Below are 21,149 nucleotides of genomic sequence, written 5' to 3' on the forward strand. Positions count from 1 at the left end.
TTAAAAGCTGGTCAAAAATAAATGCCTTCAACGTCTTTTCTTTTTCCAACTGAGCATAAATTTCCTTCCTATGAAATTTCATTTCTTCCTGCTGTTCTAAGTGACATAATGCCACTTATTTTCCAAAGGGAGGAAAGAGTAAAAATAATGAGACATTCAGTTAGCATTTTGAAATTCAGATATTTAATAGGCAAGCCCCTCCCCCCCAAAAAAAGAAAGGAAGGAAGAAAAGCAAAAATACAACAAAAAATGTACCATCATCCACAAGTTCCAGGACCAAAATAATTAAATGGAACAATAAGGAGAATTATTTATTTGGGGGCTAATTTCAGGCACTTCAGATTTTTCTCTTCCCTGTTGATTAAATTGAAGATAGGAAATTCTGAAATTTCTTTCCTTGCAGAGACGGAGCATGAGAGCCCCATCGGACGCTGGGACACAAAGTGACTTCCTGGTTCCCTCTGTTCTTCTGCTGTAATGAAATCCCCTCTGATATATCTGCCATCACCCACTGTTAATTACTTTTCTATTTATTTAGTAGACCTACAAGTGGAAGGCAATCTATTGCCAGGGAATTGTTTGACTTCTATGCTAAGTAGACGGCATTCCGATCCAGTGAGGTTGACAGCAGTCTGAGTGGACTTTTATCTCATTGCCACATTAAATTAGCACCCAGCAGGTCCTAGATACAAGAAAGGGTTTTTTTTTCCTTCTCCAGAAGGTTAATAGTCCTTGGAAGTCAATAAACTGATCCTGGGCATTCTCTGTGGTCAGGCCCTGCTTCTGTTTCCCTGGAAATGATAAGAAGGAAGAATTAACTGAAGGGTTCACATGCCTGGTGGGTGGAGTGGGGTGGGAATTCATGCGAAGGGTCTAACTCTTAGCATGGACAGAGCCCCTTACATCCATCAGGTAAAGTGTCACCTGGAGAGGAACAGAAGCGGGTTCAAGTCTAAAGAACAAGGATGATTACAAGTCCATGACGTGGCTTTGCTCCTTGGCACCAGCTTTTACCGGGCAGATGTGTGAACTCAGTTTAGTCCCTCAGTCGTGTCCGACTCCTTGTGACCCCATGGACTGCAGCACGCCAGGCCTCCCTGTCCATCACCAACTCCCACAGCTTGCTCAAACTCATGTCCATGGAGTTGGTGATGCCATCCAACCATCTCATCCTCTGGCGTCCCCTTCTCCTCCCGCCTTCATTCTTTCCCAGCATCAGGGTCTTTTCCAATGAGTCAGTTCTTCCCATCAGGTGGCCAAAATATTGGATTTTCAGCTTCAGCATCAGTCTTTCCAATGAATATTCAGGACTCATCTTCTTTAGGATGGACTGGTTTGATCTCCTTGCAGTTCAAGGGACTCTCAAGAGTCTTCTCCAACACCACAGTTCAAAATCATCAGTTCTTCAACACTCAACTTTTTTTATAGTCCAACTCTCACATCCATACATGACTACTGGAAAAACCATAGTTTTGACTATACAGACCTTTGTCGGCAAAGTAATGTCTCTACTTTTTAATACTCTGTCTACATTTGTCATAGCTTTTCTTCCAAGGACTGAATTATGTATGAATTACTGCCACATTAATATGGGTCATTTTCCTTCAGGCTACCCTGGTGGTTCAGATAGTAAAGAATCTGCAGTGCAGGAGACCTGGGTTCGATCCCTGGGTCGGGAAGATCCCCTGGAGAAGAGAATGGCTACCTACTCCAATATTCTTGCCTGGAGAATCCCATGGATAGAGGAGCCTGGTGGACTACAGCCCATGGAGTCGCAAACAGTCAGACATGACTGAGCGACTAACAGTTGACCTTCCTTCTCCACACCAGGGTCATCTGGTGGTCAGGAAAGGAAACAGAGGCCGGGGAAAGATTGATCTCCGCAATCTGCCTTGGGTGTTTGTGTGGAGCTGAGGGAGAAGTAGATGCCATGACTGTCCAGCTAAAGGCAGTTATTTAAAGCAGAGAGGAGCGCAAGCCCCACGAATGAACGGTCCGTCCAGACACCTCTCCGTTAGCCATGGCGGGTCCTCCCATCCAGAGCAGGAGGAAAAGCCCTTCTCCAGTTCAGTCGCCTCTCACTGTGCGCTTGCTTGTTTCAGTGAGACTGCAAGGAGCCCGGAACATTATAGGAGCCGAGAGGAGAGGCCCCGATAGGGGAGCTGCAGCGGACAGGCTCGCGATTAGAATTCCACTTCCTGTTTCCACAGGGAGGCTTCCGTCAGTCAGGCCCCACCTCAGTGGCAGGCCGCTCTGTTCGGACGACTGCCTGCGCTGGAGGGACTGCACCCCGTGGAGTGTGGACCCCGGAAGGCACGACCTGAGGAGGGGACTTTCTCCCGGCCCCCCGGCCCAGGGGCGCCTGCAGCCCTGGAGCCTGCCTCTGGCCTTCCTCCATCACAGCAGCTTCCTCTCTGGTCCTCTCATCATGGCCGTCATTTCCTGAGACCGTCAACTCCGAGAAGCATTTCCTGACTTTCCAGGGCTCACCCCGGTGACCCCCTCTCCGAGACTTGGGAAGGCTTACCCTGCCCTCCTCACCAGCCTGGAAAGTAGGCTCCCATGTCCTATGGGAGGGGTCATTCTGAAGGTCCTGGTGGAAGATCCTGGAACCCCAGAAAGGGGGCCGGGAACTCTGCAGGCATCGCTCCCCTCCAGGCTCCACTGACACCAAACCGGAAGCCTTGTCCATCCACCACCTTCCTTACTGGGACCCCACTGTCCTTGGCGGGTACCGCCTCCTAGCCCGGCTGAGCACCCCACCCCCCATTCAGCTCTGGCTCTGTCCCACAGCTCGGCAATTAAATCTATTTTCCACGGGGGTCCAGTCAAGACTCTGCGAAAGGAGAGCACCCGTGGACTCCCCAGACCACCCTCCCCAGGGCGCGCCGACCTCCCAGACCCCTCTGCACCTTGGTGTCGGGGATACAGACACGTCTCCAGATGGCAGGGCCCCTTTTGTGAGGGTAAGATTAGATCTCTCTCTTTGCTTCTCCGGTGGGAGTCAGGTATGCCTTGGAGTCTATTAATCTTACAAACAGTTATGGAGGCAAAGAGGCTGAATCGAACAGTTGAGGTTTTAAAGAAGCTGGAGCACCCGTGGTCATTATTATAATGAAGTTCCCTGATATACAATCATGCGTCTGGGTGACCAGGCACAATTCTTTTAAGTCTGAGAAATTGTAAATGATGCTGAGGAGTTTTTTATGGTTACGAAGGAGCCTCCCCAAAACTTGTGGTCATAACCAATCCTCCTCAGGTCTCCGATCTGGGGGCCGGGCGGGGGGTGGGGGACACCTACTCTCAGCTTGATCACTGGGTCTCCAACACCTCCGTCCTGAAGCTGACAAACCGGGCGGGTGAGAAGGGACCTTCTCCTCCCCCTGCCCTGTGGGCGCAAGGCCCTGGGGAAGAGGACAGCAGGACCATAAGAGGAACATGCTGCTGGCCCCTCCTACCAAGGCCTGTTTGTTTGTCTGTCTCTTAAATTTGGTTCCATGGCTTAAAAAATGGGCTGTATCTTTCTCTGCAGATGCCACAAACAGATGCTGAGAACCAGAGACCTTGCAGAGTCAATAAAAGATAAGTTATAAAATCTATAAAACTGCTGGAAGAAATCAGAATTTCAGCAACTTCCAGGGTGCTGTTCTTGTTTTCCAGACTGCTCCTTTGATCAACTATAGGGAGAGGGGGGAAGTCAGCCGTGCATTAATTCCATCTGCTGTTTCTCATGGCATGCATGGGGCCGGAAGAGGGGCCGAGGTCACAGTGATGCTGGAGTTGAGATAGTGACGGAGTAGAAATGGAGAATAGCGCCCGTGATGGAGACAAAGCTGTCATAATCAATTAGCATTTCACTTTTGTAAAGATCTCGGAGGCGATGGATTCCTTAGATTTTAATGTACATCTTCAAAGTAATTTTGTAAGCTATTTAAACGATGCTCCCTTTTTACAACTCCACATAATTTGATTATACGAACCATCCTCCAGTCCTTGGATATGCAAATGCAGCGTCAAAATGATTTTTCCCATATTTTGATAGAATTGGAGGTTCATCGCAGTGATAGGAAGTGACAAAGATTGCAACGGGGCGTGGGTAGCCTGCTCATCTGTCACCCTGAGGCCATTCAGATTTTAAGCAACCACTTCTTGAGAATAAGAATAAAAGAATAAAACTTCGGAAAACCCGAGACAGGGCAATGATTAGGGTCTGGAGTCAAACTGCTTTGGATCTAATCCTAGAGCCGCCCGGATGCTGAATTTGTGAATTAATCTCTCAGAGCCTCAGTTTTCCCACCAGTAACTTGGGAATAATAAGATGTAAGCTCACAGAAATACTAGGAGGATTAACAATTAGGATGAAAACATCTGGCAGAACTTGGCAAAGACACTCATGACCCAGCCACTGTCATTACTCTATTGTTACTACTATTACTATGACCAAGCGATGAAATCTGGGTTTGTTGGCAGAGTTATTTTTCAAGCAGCCATCAAGTGACATGGCAGTGCTGAGGTGATGTCAGTGGCTGAGCTGCCCAGTAATCTTAGGTGAGAGGATAACTGTCTTGCTTCTTGGAGGGCTCATCACCATCCTTGGCACTAGCTTAGACTGGCAGATCGCTCATTCACTCAGCACTTCTGTCCCTTCTGTGGATCAGATATTGCACTGTGCTGAGGATTGAAAAATATAGATTTGGAGCCGTAATCCTTGACCTCTAGGGGTTTACAGTCATCATGGAGGTTAAGAAGAGATAAACAAAATTATACTGCCAGGGAATCAGCACCCAATGGGGCTGCCAATTGCTAAGGCTCAGAAATCAGCAGAGGAAGGATGTCTGGTCCTGCTCCTCTGGCAGGTGGAGGCCGACTTTGGATGCTGCTGCAATGCAGAGAATCATGCTGCAACAAAGAGTCATCCAGGCCCAAACATCCAGAGTGCCCCGCCTGGACCCCCCTTGAGGTGCAGTGGTAAAGAATCCATCTGCCAAGGCTGACACAGGTTCCATCCCTGGCCTGGGAAGATTCCATCTGCCACAAAGCAACTAAGCCTGTGAGCCACAACTCTGAGCCCACGCCCTAGAACCTGTGTGCTACTAAAGCCCATGTGCCTAGAGCCTGGGGTCTGCAACAGGAGAAGCCACCGCAAGGAGTAGCTGGGGCACCATAGCTAGAGAGCAGCTTCTGCTTGCTGCAACTAGAGAAAGCCTGGATGCGGAAATGAAGGCCCAGTGCAGTTCAGTTCAGTTCAGTCGTTCAGTTGTGTCCGACTCTTTGCGACCCCATGGACTGCAGCACGCCAGGCCTCCCTGTCCATCACCAACTCCTGGAGCTTGCTCAAACTCATGTCCATTGAGTTGGTGATGCCATCGCAGCCAAAAATTAATTAATTAATTAATTATTTAAAAAGAGTGCCCAGCTTGAGATGCCCTGAGCTCAGGGCCCCACATGAGCAAGCACTTGGGGGACAAGAGACACAGGGTGTCTGGGGAGGACCAGGTGACTCGGTGCAACCGCAACGTAGGGTCCCGGGAGGCCAGTCACATGTGCAGGCAGGGGTCCAATCAGGAAGGGCTAAGGTTGACTCCTGCCTCTGTGTGCCTCAAACTTCTCCTAAAAGAGCCCCAGAATCAGAGGGAATTTAACTCAGGCCACCACATTGGAAGCAACATCCTGAAAGAGCCAGAATTCTTGTATTATCCTGCAAAGTCAAGGAAGCTCGGCTTCTTTTCACAATGAACATAAAAGTGAATGACATCATTTTTTCCCCTTGCAAGTCTAAAATCAGTGCTTCGGGATGCCCAGCGCTGATGGGGAATCCAGGATGAGAAGCTTGAGAGGACAGGGCTGGCCCTGGAGAATTTTTGAACCAGGGGGTGACCTGAGCAGACGTGGGGGCTTGGGTCCTTCCCTCACAGGGGGGCTGCCCCAGAACAGGGCTGACGAAGCCCACCTCCCCGCAGGACTGACTCGTGAGCTGACGACATTGAGACCCACGGTCACGGCTCGTCTGGAGCTGTCTGCCAGCAGCAGGAGGGGCAGAGGAGCAGAGTCCATTAGCGGAAAGAACGCTGGGCTGAGCCCCCGGGAGCTCCCGCAAACTGCGCTGCCACTCATGAGCTGTGTGACCTAAAGGAAACCACTTGCCCTCTCTGGTCGCAGGTGACAGGAGGACCGTGGGTGAGAGCGCTTGTGGGCTCCAGCGCTCCCGTTCCCTGCCTCTTGGCTGCTGGGTGCGCCTTCCTGCCGGCTGCCCCACAACGGGTGATCTGGTGGTTTGGCCAAGACCTGCTGACCCTACTCACCAAGCAGCATGGTTACAGGCTGGGGGAAGGCCCCGTGGAATCTAGCAGCAGTGGATTTAATTTTCCACTTTCATAACTTCATTCCTTTGAGTCTTGAGAACTCTTGGGCCTTCAAGAGTCCCTTATTATTATACAAATCTCCGGGATCCCTTATCAGCTGACGTCTTAGGCCGCAGAGAACCCTTTTGGCAAGTGTTAATAGGAACAATACTTAGGAGAACGAGAGGGAGAAGCCAGCTTGTGTGACAAGAGTATAAATACCGTCCATGTTTTTTCCAAATGCATTTCCTTCCTTGTTCATTTAGGTAAGGCTTTTTCTCTCTGGTGGAGAAGGGAATGGCAACCCACTCCAGTATTCTTGCCTGGAGAATCCCATGGACAGAGGAGCCTGGCGGGCCACAGTCCATAGGGGTTGCCAAGAGTCAGACACAACTGAGCACAACACAGCTTTCTCTCTGGGGTCACACAGCATTTCACAAACCAGAGATGGATGCTTTCTACCTGCCCGACAGGCCACAGCTGGACCAAAGGCCTGTGGGGAGAGAGCAGAGAGTCTTGGAACTTGGGACCTTTGTCCCCACGTCCAGGCAGGTGGTCACGGGCTCAGAAATGCCTTCCTTGTTATCTGCACACTCTCAAGTAAATCCTTAACCCCTCCAACCTGTCTCCTCATCTGTAAACTCGGTGGAAAGAGATGGTCTCTGCACCTCTGTCAACTCTACCCTCTTACGACCATAAGCAGGGCGCCCAGGGCTGCGCGGGGAAAACTGGAAATGTAACCCTGCTGACAAAGAACGGGCTGGGGAGGCAGGGCAGGGAAGTGAAACCGGGGGTGCTCCGTGGGCATCTCAGGGTTGAAGTCGCTGCTTCTGCTCAATAAACATTGATGAGGAGGAAGAATGGCCCCAAACTGAAAGTTTCCCTGTTGAAGGGAGGGAACCAGAGGTGAAGGGTGGGAGCAGGCATGTGGTGGGGGGGAGGGAGCCGAAGCAGGCCTGGGGGTGTTGCTGGACCCTCAGGCGGCAGATCCCATGTGGTTTGCAGCAAATAAGGGATGGATTGCCCCAGACTCGCAAGCACTAGGGAAACGCGTTCTTCCCTTTTCTTCTCAGGTCACAGCAGTTATTCTAAAAGTAAGGATGACATGGTCACAGAGCCAGGCAGTGTCCAAGGTCCATCCAGGAGCCTGAGCAGGGGGTCTTTGTGCCGCTTGCACGCGCGTGCCCCCCAGCACCACCTCCCAGCCCCCTTCTTCCCCTGGATCTGTCCCCTGGCCTGGCCTGTATCGCCCTCTCAGAGTCACCCTGCTGGATGATCTGGGCTCCAGATTCTCGCTGGAAGGAAGCTGGAGGTGCCAGCCGGGGCAGGCAGGTCTCAGGGAGAAGCAGGTCTGGGGGGTATGCAGGTGATATAGGCACAGCCAGGGGCAGACACGGCCCCCAAAGCTGGGCTCTGGTTGAGCTGAGGGTCCGAGAAGCACTCTGCAGGCAGGAGGCATCTGGTAGAACTTCTATCATTTTCAGCCTTGAAAGTCTGTATTCATTACATATAGTATAGTCAAAAATTGGTCCAATTTCATATAATGTTCTTGCCTGGAGAATCCCAGGGACGGGGGAGCCTGGTGGACTGCCGTCTATGGGGTCGCACAGAGTTGGACACGACTGAAGCGACTTAGCAGCAGTAGCAGCAGCATATTTTATTGACACGGAGAAGGATGTGTCTGAGCAACACAAGACTCGGGAACCATAAGAAAGATACTTCTTGAGAATTGTCTTTGCCATCTCAGCTCCATGGGCTGTTGATCTCACCGGCTCCTAAGGATAAAGACCACTGAGGCCCCAGGGCACATCCAGCCGGGGGTGGGCAGCCCCCTCCCAGGGATTGGGGGAGTGGGGGGAGTCCAGGGCCAGAACTGCTCTCGGAGCAGACTTCCCGAGGCCAGTCCTCAGACTGGGGCTGGCTGGCCCATCAGAGCCGCAAAGTTTAACTCCGTGTGCTGGGCGGGGGCAAGGTGCTGCCCTGCCCATCTTCAGAACAGGACATGGAGCCCCGAGGGGTGAAGAACTTGCCGAATCAGCCTCGGCAGAGCAAGATCCAAACTCAAGCTGCCCAGCTCTGGGCCCATGTTCTGAATCACTCGACGAGCTGCTCCCCCAGCGTAGACCCGGCTGAGAAGACTCCAGGCCCTTTTGGAACATCCCTGAGGTCAGGGCTAATTGCATAACACTGGGATGTCTTTTCATACTGTTCATGTTCACGGGGCTCTCTCGGCAAGAATACTGGAGGGGTTTGCCGTTCCCTTCTTCAGCGGGCCACCATTTTCCAGAACTCCCCACTGTGACCCGTCTGTCTTGGGTAGCCCCGCATGACATGTCCTGTGGCTTCAATGAGTTATGCAAGCCCCTTTGCCACGACAAGGCTGTGATCCTTGAAGGGGAAAGACATCACTTTGCTGACTAAGGTTCATATAATCAAAGCTATGGCTTTTCCAGTAGTCATGTACAAATATGAGGGTTGGACCATGAAGAAGGCTGAGTGCCAATTAATTTATGCTTTTGAACTGTGGTACTGGAGAAGATTCTTGAGAGTCCTGCGGACTGCAAGAAGATCAAATCAGTCAATCCTAAAGGAAATCAATGCTGAATATGCATTAGAAGGACTGATTCTGAAGCTGAAGCTCCAATTCTTTGGCCACTTGATGCCAAGAGACAACTCATTGGAAAAGATCCTGATGCCGGGAAAGATTGAAGGCAGGAGGAGAAGGTGATGACAGAGGATGAGATGGTTGGATGGCATCACCGACTCAATGGACATGAGTTTGAGCAAGCTTCAGGAGATGGTGATGGACAGGGAGGCCTGGCGTGCTGCAGTCTGTGGGGTCGCAAAGAGTCGGACATGACTTGGTGAGTGAACAACAACAATTAGCATGTCACTGAGCTTCTTCCTTTTTACTCTCAGGAGCAGACAGTTGAGGCCTCCAGAGGCTGCCTGAGGTGTAGCAGCATCTTCACTCTAATGGCCCAGGTGCTTTGTGTCCTTGTATCTGAAAAACTTCTGGGGTTTAATTTCTAACAAGGTCAATGTTGATAGATATCATAACCCACCTGTGTCTCTCTGGGATTCTCAACAATTTTGTTGAGTGTGAAGAGGTCCTGAGACAAAGCGATTTGCGATCTGCTGCTCCATAGTAGACACCCCCAAGGCTTCTTTGCTCCTGCTCCCAGGCCCCACCCAACCCACCCCGGCCCTGCACACTTTGGCCACTGGCTGCCCACCTGTCCTAGACCCCAGCTCATGCTTACACCACGGCTGGTTGCTCTCACACTTCGCTGGGGCTAGATTCTCCTTGGGGAACCTGAAACTTGACCGTAGAGCAAGCCTGGATGTCATTGGAGCAGAAACAGCAATGACAAATAACAGGAAACTGCAGTTCAATGATACCACCCATGCTGGACTCCATGTGGGCAACTGGAGTGGGTTGTTGGGCTGTTGTGTTAATTCTCTGGCCTTCCCAGGTGGCTCGGGGGTAAAGAACCTACCTGCCAATGTAGGAGACACAAGAGACATGGGTTTAATCCCTGGATCTGGAAGATTCCCTGGAGGAGGAAATGGCCACCCGCTCCACTATTCTTGCCTGGAGAGTCCCATGGACAGAAGACCCTGGTAAGCTACAGTCTGTGAGGTTGCCAAGAGTTAGACACGACTGAGAGACTGACCATGCACAAATGTCAATTCTCTGAGCTACCCCAGGAACTGTCAGATACCCGTTTCTCACTTAAGGTTGCTCAGAAAAAAACTGAAGCTTAACTAATCGGAAATATTGACTACACCTTTCCTGGATTCCCCAGTCCACCTGCTTCTTATAATCTACTAGCTTACCTCTGGACCACCGCAGATGGCAAATCACTCACCTCCCGCCTGGAACAGCTGTGGGTCCTGCTCATCGCGGACCCTCGCAGCCAGCCCCAGCACCACCTTCCTCGTCTCCCCCAGGCCCCTTGAAGGAAGTGCCGTGCCTCTGGCTTCAGCGTTAAGATGGAACAAACGAGACCTGTAGTCTGACTGGCCTAGCCATCCTTTGGAATATCTTATTCTTTGGGCTCAAACCCCCATTGAGAAGCCTTTCCCCACTGAGAAGCCCAACCCACAGGCATAAAATCCTCCCCTAGAAATAAACTAGGCCGTAGGCCCTAGGTAGCAAGAGAAACTGTAATTAAAAGAAAATTAACAAACACTAAGAATAATTGAACAGGGAAACCCTGGTGACAAAGTGGATCGAAATTCTCCTGCCAATCTAGGGGACATGGGTTCAATCCCTGGTCTGGGAAGATTCCACACTGTTTTTATTTAGTCACTCAGTAGTGTCTGACTCTTTGTGACCCCATGGACTATAGCACGCCAGGCTTCCTGTCCTTCCTGTCTCCTAGAGTTTGCTCAAACATATCCATTGAGTCGGTGATGCCATCCAACCATCTCATCCTCTGTCCTACCTTCTCCTCCTGCCCTCAATCTTTCTCAGCATCAGCGTCCTTTCCAATGAATTAGCTCTTGCCATCAGGTGGCCAAAGTACTGGAGCTTCAGCTTCAGCATCAATCCTTCCAATGAATATTCAGGACTGATTTCCTTTAAGATGGACTGGTTAGATCTTGCAGTCCAAGGGAATCTGAAGAGTCTTCTCCAACACTACAGTTCAAAAGCATCAATTCTTTGATTCTAGAAGGTGCTCCCAAGTGCTCCTGGCAGCCCAGACCTGTCCACCCTGTACTCACCCTGTTCCCTCCCCTTCCCACAACCTTCCAGGTGGAGAAACGTCCCATGTGGTAGAGTTGTCTTGGGTTGCTTAACTCACTCATCTTTGGTCCTCTGCTGTTTCCAACATTTGGGAGTTGCCCATGGGCTTCCCTGGTGGTTCAGCTGGTAAAGAATCTGCCTGCAATGCAGGCGACCTGGGTTCGATCCCTGGGTTGGGAAGAGCCCCTGGAGAAGGGAAAGGCTACCCACTCCAGTATTCTGGCCTGGAGAATCCCATGGACTATATAGTTAGTCTCTGGGATCACAAAGAGTTGGACACGACTGAGTGACTGTCACTTTTTCCTTTCCAGTGAGGTCCACATCTCTCCTAGGTCACTGGGACTAGTTAACGTGTTTTATTGGTAGATAGATCTTGACCTATGTGTGTTTCAGCAAAAAATAAGGAGGAGTTTCTTCTTTAGATAAATGGTGCCCAAGGAGGGTCAGAAAAGACCCTGATGCTGGGAAAAACTGAGGGCAGGAGGAGAAGAGGGAGACAGAGTGAGATGATTGGATAGCATCACGACTCAATGGACATGAGTTTGAGCAAACTCCAGGAGATGATGAAGGACAGGGAAGCCTGGCATGCTGCAGTCCACGGGGTCACAAAGACTTAGCGACTGGACAACAACAACAACAACAAGGGCCAGAAGAATAGTCAGGTCTTGCAAAGACCAAGAGCAAATGCTGATAAACCTTCAGATCCCAGACAGTCACTTGATCACTTGCGTTTTCCCATCCTCCTCATTTCTCTGCCTATAAACCAGCTCTCCTTGCCCCGGGTCAGGTAATGGTGGCCACCCAACTGAATAGCATCCATTCCAGCTTCCTGATTTGCCTCTCTTCAGTCCTAGTAAGCAGCAGAAAGTTGGCACCACTAGTTCCAGTTTCAAATTCTGGGAGAGAGAAGCTGAGTGGGAGAGACCCGTGGCTGGGACCATCGGGCAGAATCACGCGGTGTAAGCCTGGCTACTGGGGACCCCTTGGGGAAGTGAGGGCTTCTCAGAGAAGGGGCCCACGGGTTTGTTGGGCCTGACAAAGTAGCCCAAGAGGGACTGGCCCGCGATGCCCGCTCCTCTGCGGAAGGCGCAGCCCTTGCAACAAGGTGTGTCTCCTCGTCTTGCCCCCTGCGTGCACAGAAGACTGCATGCTGCTGTTTGCCTTTCTTCCCGCGTGTCCCCTCACTGGGTTAATACATAACAATTTATCCTTAATCAGTCCTGGGTGTTCACTGGAAGGACTGATGCTGAAGCTGAAACTCCAGTACTTTGGCCACCTGATGCAAAGAGCTGACTCACTGGAAAAGACCCTGATGCTGGAAAAGATTGAGGGCAGGAGGACAAGGGGATAACAGAGGATGAGATGGTTGGATGGCATCACCGACTTGATGGACATGAATTTGGGTAAACTCCAGGAGTTGGTGATGGACAGGGAGGCCTGGCGTGCTGCGGTTCATGGGTTCACAAAGAGTCGGACATGACTGAGCGACTGAACTGAACTGAATTTATCCTTAAGGGAACGACCTTGACTTACTTGTCTCTGTCCACTCCTGTGCGCTTCCGGCAGCCCCAGCTGGGTGGAGCACCTTTTAGGAAGAGCCAGCACATGCTTGTAGATCTTCCCTTGTTGCTCAGTCATTAAAGAGTCTGCCTGCAATGTAGGAGACCCGGGTTTGATCCCTGGGTTGGGAAGATCCCCTGGAGAAGGACATGGCAACCCACTCCAGTATTCTTGCCTGAAGAATCCCATGGATAGAGGAGTCTGGCGGGTAACAGAGAGTTGGCCATGACTCATTGACTAGCCCATCACCAGCACACCCTGCCTCCAGCCCCACCCCACCTCCTGCCCCGCCTCTGTCCCATCAGACGCAGGGCCCAGCGGGGACAATGCAGAGGGCGCTGAGCCCACCACACTCCCCGCTCATGGGGGCACGGCAGGAGCGGTCCCTCCAGGGTGAGTCCTCGATGTCCATGCCTGGACACTCACCTTCGTGCTTCCACCATATGCCATGAAGGAGGTCAGGACTCAGCGGGGCGCCCTGGGGGACCATTCCGTGAGATCTGGGGACCCTTAAGAGGAACCACATCCAGTTTGTGTGTGTGCGAACGTGTGCAGCTGAACACGAAGCCTGAACACTGAATTCCAAATTCCCAAGGAAGCAAGAGAAGCTAACTCAGTGAAGGGGAAAGCGGGAAACCCTGTGTCTGTGGCCGCTCAGGTGGGCCTCTGCCTTCCTCTCGGTCCTGGCTGGCTTCACGGTCGGCTATCCCCGGATAATGGAATCTGAAACTGCCTCCCAAGCAAAGGGCGCTGCACCCTGTTAGGTCTGAAAATGAATAATGATGAACCCGGGGGCTTAGTCCTGGTTGGATAAGGATAAATACAATTTAAAATTGGAAATTTGTTTTAAATGGGCTGTTAATTGCTGTTGAGCTTTAAATATTTGAGTTTATTAATTTCTCCCTCACCCCCTGAATTATATTTCAGCAACATTCCCCTGCTATTAGGCTATTAAATCAGACATATCAAAAAGGAAGCATTTATTTATATCTTCAGAGACATGTACATCTAATTAAGATAGTGTTACTGTGCATATTTTATATTAGGCAAATGTTGCCTGTGATTTGTCTCGTCAGCTCTGAAGGGCCTTAATAAGTGTTTAGAAGATTTGGCCTGAGCCGGAGGAGGAAGACGCCCTATGTCTCTCTGAGCAGTGAATTCTTAAGAACCTTCACCCTGAAAGAACAAAGAATGAGCTGTTCCTAGACTGTAAACCCCCTTTTAAAGAATCCAAAATGGATAAACTAGGAGTCTGGAATTAATGTGTAAATGTGTTTGTGTTGCTCAGTTGTGTTTGACTCTGTGACTCCATAGCCCGCCAGGCTCCTCTGCCCATGGGATCCTCCAGGCAGGAATACTGAAGTGGCTTGCCATTTCCTTCTCCAGGGGATCTTCTTGACCCAGGGATCGAAGCCGGGTTTCCTGCATCACAGGTGGATTCTTTACCCTCTGAGCCACCAGGGAAGCCCTAATGTAAATATACACTACTCTATATAAAATAGGTGAACAAAAGGACCTACTGGATAGCCCAGGGAGCTATATCTAATGTCTTATAATAACTATAATGGAAAAGAATCTTAAAAAGGAATATATATATGTAATACACACACACATGGGCTTCCCTTGTGGCTCAGCTGGTAAGGAATCTGCGTGCAATGTGGGAGACCTGGGTTTGATCCCTGGGTTGGGAAGATCCCCTGGAGAATGGAAAGGCTACCCACTCAGGTATTCTGGCCTGGAGAATTCTATGGACTGTGTAGTCCGTGGGGGTGCAAAGAGTCAGACACAACTGAGCGACTTTCACGTCACTTTACACACACACACACAACACACACACGTGTGTAACTGAATCACTTGGCTATACACCTGAAGCTAACACAACATTGTAAATTAACTATATTAATTTTTCAAAGGCTATTGGGGGAAAAAGAGAATCCAAAATAGTAACGTCTAGAAACAAGAGGTTGGAAGATTGGCTGCAATGCCAGAAAGAATGTGATGAAACCAGCCAACCTCTGGAGAGCACCTAATGCATGTCACAAGCTCTTAATGAATCCTCGTCACCTCATGAAATAGTTTTACCCCCATTTTACAGATGAGCAAGACAGAGGCTTACAGATGAAGCTTCCCAGGTGGCGCTAGTGGTAAGGAACCCACCCAGCCAATGCAGGAGATTCGGGTTTGATCCCTGGGTTGGGATGTTCCCCTGGAGGAGGAAATGGCAACCCACCCCAGTATTCTTGCCTGGAGAATCACATGGACAGAGGAGCCAGACGGGTTACAGTCCGTGGGGTGGCAAAGAGTCAGACGCGACTGAAGCGACTTAGGACACCATTTGCCCAAGAGGCAGAGCCAGGACTAAAACTAAAGTCTGACTGGAGCCGGCGCATGCCTTTTTGACTTCACTCCTCTTTGTTGCCAAGAAGAGTTAATCCATTCTAGAACATTCTCGACCAAGGTGACATCACCCCTTCCCCCTACAAGGTGATGAAAATTGGTTCTCAGGAAGCAAGAAATTACACTGGTTTTACGTAAAAGCACAGATGTGCATACAGCGCGTGGTCAGGTAAACAGTGCATCTGTGGTACTAAAATTTCATAACATGCGTGTCCAACTCTTTGTGACCCCATCAACTTAGCCCACCAGGCTCCTCTGTCCATGGGATTCTCCAGGCGAGAATACTGGAGTGGCTTGCCACGTCTCCCTCCAGGGGATCTCCCTGACCCAGGGATTGAACAAGGGGCTCCCATGTCTCCTGCGTTGGCAGGCGAGTTCTTCACCGCTAGCACCATCTGGGAAGCCCTCCAGCTACACTGGCCGCATTTCAAGGGCTCAGTAGCCCCAGGTGGTTGCCACCAGGACAATACAGATAAAGAACGTTTCTATCCAACAGAAAGTTCTATGCCACAGAGCTGTCCTAGAGACATGAAACAGGTACTTTTCTTGTAACAAATTTTCCTTGAGAACCAGCTTTGTGTAGACCCTGTTAAAAGCACAAGAGACGATCAACCCCAAGGTTCTGCACTTACAGAAGTGCTGCTATTGTTCTTACGACAGGTTTCTGCTGTTTCCTCAGTTCTGGACCCTGAGCTGGGTGTCCATTCAACACAACACGGCCTTTGAACCACGCTGAGAGCGCTGGGGTGTCCATGACGATGGTGGTCCCACAGCCCTGAAAGCCGGGGTGGCCGGCGGCTAAGGGACCGTCCGCCTCCCCTGCGTCGGGGGCTGTGATGTTTTTACCTCTCCTCAGAGTCTCCCCCAGGCGACAAGCCTGGGAGGGGAGTGACTCTTCCCTCATCGTGGTTATTTTGTTCACAGAGTGCTAGCTATCATCTAAAAGAAGACGTGTGTCAGAGTCACTCCTCTTACGGCCACTAGATAGAAAGGAATCCTGTGCTTTCGAGAATGTTTTGTGATACACTCAAATTTTGATAGAAAGAGAATTAACGTTAAGAGAAATAGCACATGGGAATCCTTGGATACAAAGAAAGGGCTATAACCCTCAGCCAGGTTTGAACTTCCCTGCCAGAAAATGAAATGTTTTACAAAAGTGATCAATTTCACTCCATGGGCAGTGAGGTTGTGAATAAAGAAGTCTTTTTTTTTTTTTTTAAGTAGAAAGGGCTTTTTCTTGTTTTCTTGTCCTCCAGAGTCCAGAACTTTGTTATATTCCCATCAGGAAACCCCGAGAATGAAAGTTACAGTCTACTCGGGATTATTCATGGGTCACCTGGATCGGTTCCATTTCCTGCCGCCGAAGTGGGTCTCCGTCCAGTTCAGGCGGCGAGGGAGGTGGGCTCCCCCCTCCTTCCTTCCCCTCTGGCAGTGAGAGGAAAGGAGGGAGAAACAGAGAGAGAGAGAGAGAGAGAGAGAGAGAGGAGAAGGGGAGGCATCAGCATTTCAAAGCAGAATAACAGACCAGGAATAATTCAATCACCAAACGACCGGAATTGCTAATGCCTGAGAACCTCCGGACAGCTCTATTGTTGGATTTTTTTTTTTGGTCAGAAATGTTTCTGAAAGAATTAAGCAATTTGACTTTTTCGAAACTTTTTATTTATGATGTTATTTTATTTGCGATAGTTCCAGGTGAACTGCAAAGGGACTCTGTCATCCATATCCTTGTATCCAAACTCCCCTCCCATCCAGCCTGCCACATAACATTGAGCAGAGTTCCCTATGCTGTACAATAGGTCCTTGTTGGTTACCTATTTTAAATATAGTAGTGTGTACATGACCTTCCCAAACTCCCTAACTGCCCCATGACCCCAAGGAACTAAGCAATTTAATGTCTAAGTAACAGGGACCAACATAGTTTTGCCTTTGCATGAGAAGAGTATGTAGTTATATAACTCAATGCAACATAGAAGCAATTAGGTTATTCTTGGGGTTTGAGAAGCTTTCTTTTTTTAAGGCCTGTGGTTGGTTTTTAGGATGTGATTGAATGTGTAACAGCCTGGCCCTGCGCTTGGACTCTGATTTAGACCGTCGTAATGTGCTCCTACTTCCTTTAGGATCTTGGGACGTCGGGCATGTATGTAAACGTCCGCACGGGAAGCGCAGGGAAGCGGAGGAAGCGTATGGATGGTGAGATAAAGCGTGGAAACTGTCACAAAGCACCCGTCTCCCCCCTCCGCACGGCATGGAGTGAGCCGGCAAACGCAGCCTCATCCGTAGGGCACAGTGTGGGCTTCCTAGCTGCTGGAGCTCCTCTGCACAAAGGCACTCTGGAGGGGGCTTCACGATGAGGGGGGCTGATTCCTATTTGGATAAAGGTAACAGCTGGCGCAGTGGGAAAGAACCTGCCTTCCGATGCAGGAGACTTGAGTTCAATCCCTGGGTCCAGAAGATCCCTCTGCCCCGAGGAGGAAATGCATATCCACTCTGGTATGCTTGCCTGGAGAATCCCCAAGGACAGAGGAGCCTGGCAGGCTACTGTCCATGGGGTCACAAAGAGTAGGACATGACTTAATGACTAAACAACAACAACACGAATAAACCTGAAATTGACTCTGCCTGTGTCTCAGCTTGTTTGGGATTAGAAAAACAACAGGAGAGTGGAATTTCCCGCTCACCTGTGAAGAGGTTTAAATCAGAAACCAGAATTAACTTGGGGGTCCCTGGGAGCACATGGAGCCCCCAGTAACTGAGCAAGCAGACCCTGACCTACCACATCTGGGGGGGACCCATTGCCTCCCTCCCTCCCTGCTCCTGGCAGCTCTGTGGCTCCGCGTTCTGGCCGTGTTAATGCGGCCCCAGATTTCTAACACCTACTTTACTTTATGACGTGGTTTGGACACCCTCGCTGGCCGTGACCTTGGCCCTCACCCCGGAATATTATTTTCAGCGCTGCCCTCTGGCTCTCCCACTGGGACCAGGGGCAGGAAGTGCTCCATCCAGTCTCTGCCGAGAGGGACAAAGGCCGGGCAGAGCATTGCACTTCCCACCCCCAGCTCCTGGGTGGGAGAGGGGCCCAGTTGGGATCGGGCAGAGGGATGAAGTTGGCCACGCTTGTCTGCTGTGTTTCTACTTGGAAGATGATAATGCCAAAAAATGCTTCTTTTTTTTTTTCACGTTGCACTTCTGTGAACCAGACACTCACTCAGGTCTCACCCACCTTTGTGGAGACAAAACCTGCACATGTAGCGACTTGAGAAGATGCGGGAAGCTCTGCCTGAGAAGTGCCTATGGATAAGCTTGGGTCACACTTCAGCCAAAACAGAGCCACACGCCTAAAGAGAGGGGATTCCCAGGGGGTAAAGGATCCGCCTGCCAGTGCGGGAGATGCAAGAGACATGGGTTCAAGCCCTGGGTTGGGAAGATCCCCTGAAGGAGGAAATGGCAACCCACTCCAGTATTCTTGCCTGGAGAATCCCATGGATTGAGGAGCCTGGTGGGCTACAGTCCGTGGGGTTGCAAAGGACATGACAGGGCACGCATGCCATCAACATCATCCTATTGCCTAAAGAGAGAGGGTCAAGGGAACAGTGGTCCACCCTGGAGTGTGATGTTTTCTCCAGTCTTCAAGGACGTGGTGGACACAGCCCGGGACAAGCGGTGGGGAATAAACTGACGCATGGCCCAGGGGCGCCAACACAGAGGAGCTGGGTCCAGCTGACACACCCAGTAAGTGAGTATGGGATGGAAGTTCCCCATCACGGGGCCACAAATAAACCCATGCAATGGGCGACTGCCCATCAGAACAGTTCCCACGGCAGACGAGAGTCACCAGAGGAAAACCACTCAGGAATGGAAAAGCTCTACCAACAGACCCAAAAGGAACAGGAGGATCATTTAAACCAGTGTGATGTCAAAGAACCTATCTTTGTGTGGTTTTATCCTGCTGCTGTTTCCTCAGGTGATTCTCTAAAACACAGTTGACCACGTATGTGTTGTAAATAACGTATCTGTAATTTACATTTTTCTAATTGAAAAAATTTCAGTCATAGCCCCAAGTAAATCATATGCATGATTTAACAGGAGATGAATAAAACTTTGTGAGGGAAAAAAACAAAGAAACTCTGAAATAGTGCTGTTTCCTAACAAAATACAAACTGCTTTTGATCCTTGGTCCTGTAGTACTTGTGTTAAGACTATAAACTGGAATAGTTTAGGTTATAGGCGCCAGAATAACTTAGTTTACCTTTTATTGCCGAGCACTTTCAACGCAGAGACGCCTTTCAACCTGTTCTGGACTGTGTTCCCCACGTCGGCCACACGTGGGTTTCACCACGAGCTTCCCCCTTAGCCTTGAGTCCTCCTTGCCGGGGAGTGACGCAAGAAGAACAATGACCCCCTTTGCTTCGGTGTGAGCACGTATCGCTCTGACTGCTTCCGAGCCCTCCTCATTTCTGGGGACCCCCCCCTCTTCCTGGGGGAGACTGTTTCTTACTGCAGCCTTCTGCTTCCAGCAGGGACTGGATGACAGAGGATGTGCCCCCACCTGGGGCCCCTCACCCCACCTGAGTCCACGTAGGCTTTCCCTGGGACTTTCCAACTGGTGTCAGGCTGGGGGCGAGGAGGTGGGCAATTTTAGTCAAGTGGTTTTTTTTTTTTTTCTTTCTTTTCTTCTTGTAGCAAAATTATGAGATGTGGGACGCAGGAGTTGCCGGTAGCGGTGTGTACAACCACATGCACGAAGTCTGTCTGAAGAGAGAAAGACAATCTTCAGTGAGAAGAGAGGAGAGGAAGTCTTGTTAGCATTCCGATTTCTGGCTCCAGGGGTCTGTGAGGCTCGGTTGCTTCTTTTCATCTGGGATTTCCCCAATAGCTCAGCAAGTAAAAAAAAAAAAAAAATTCACCTTCAATGCAGGAGACACAGGAGATGCAGGTTCAATCCCTGGGCGCGAAGATCCCCTGGAGGAGGAAATGGCAACCCACTTGCTTATTCTTGCCTAGATAATTACATGGACAGAGGGAGTCTGTGTTATTTGAGAGTGTCAGTAAACTTTTTTTCCCCTTTAAACTATTTCCGGTTGAGTTTATGTTTCTTAAAAAACCAAAGGAGTTGTAACTAATGTATCTGTCTGCAGTGCTACACCACATGCATTTGTTATAATCCACTCTCATATCTGAAGAAATAAGACTCAGTGAAGTTAAATGTTATCCCAAGTCTTACACTGAGGTGTTGGTATAATTATGTCACTCCCCAGTATGTGTTGTTAGGAGCCTATATATGTAATTAATAAAGTTGCACACACACCATCTCCTTTGATTTCTGTAACAAGCCCTTGAAATGGGTTGGACTTGGACAAGCATTAGTGTATTAGTCACTCAGTCATATCCGACTCTTTGCGACCCCCATGAACCGTAGCCCGCCAGGCTCCTCTGTCCATGGGATTTTCCAGGCAAGAATACTGGGGTGGGTAGTCATTCCCTTCTCCAGGGGATCTTCCCGACCCAGGAATTGAACCCGTGTCTCCTGTGGCTCCTGCATTGCAGGTGGATTTTTTACTATCTGAGCCACCAGGGAAGCCCAGCTTACACAAGCCTTGTTAGCCTTAATTTTAGGTGAGAAAACTGAGGTTCAGAGATAACAGGCAATTTCTCTCCTGTTGGACAATCTGCTTTCTGATCTAATATCCAAAGGTCTCTCCAACCACACCTCACTGCACATCTACACATTCATTTCATCGAGACACATATAGACATGCATGCACATCAAGGTTCAAGTCAATCAAAAATGAAAATCAAATTCAGCCAAATAGCTGTTCTTCTAAGGAATACGGTTTAAAATATTTAAAAATATCTTAATATTTTAAAATATTGCTGTTTATAATTATTTGTACCTTTATCTTCTGCCAAAACATTAGTTCAGGAACCATCTAACTTCTGCAGATCTAACTGTGATAAAATATTTTCCATTATCTTGAGACTTGATAGTATATAAATAGCTTCCACTGTGTCTCTTTTGGTTTTGATACCTAATGAAATGTGAAAAAGCAAGATGACACATAAAAGAAAAGCAAAAGATAACTAATTCAGGGATTAAC

At 49.6% G+C, this 21,149-nt stretch overlaps 1 long non-coding RNA gene across 1 annotated transcript; it reads right to left on the reverse strand.

Annotated features, from left to right (window-relative positions):
- Positions 1-201: 201 nt before the first annotated feature.
- On the reverse strand, positions 202-19,798 carry LOC122684201. Its single transcript, XR_006337951.1, has 3 exons — positions 19,301-19,798; positions 12,628-12,744; positions 202-791 (listed from the first exon to the last, which is right to left on the reverse strand). It is a non-coding gene; the product is annotated as an uncharacterized LOC122684201 (long non-coding RNA).
- Between the last annotated feature and the right edge of the window lie 1,351 nt (positions 19,799-21,149).

This window comes from Cervus elaphus, chromosome 26, assembly GCF_910594005.1.
Source record: "Cervus elaphus chromosome 26, mCerEla1.1, whole genome shotgun sequence".
NCBI lineage: Eukaryota > Metazoa > Chordata > Mammalia > Artiodactyla > Cervidae > Cervus > Cervus elaphus.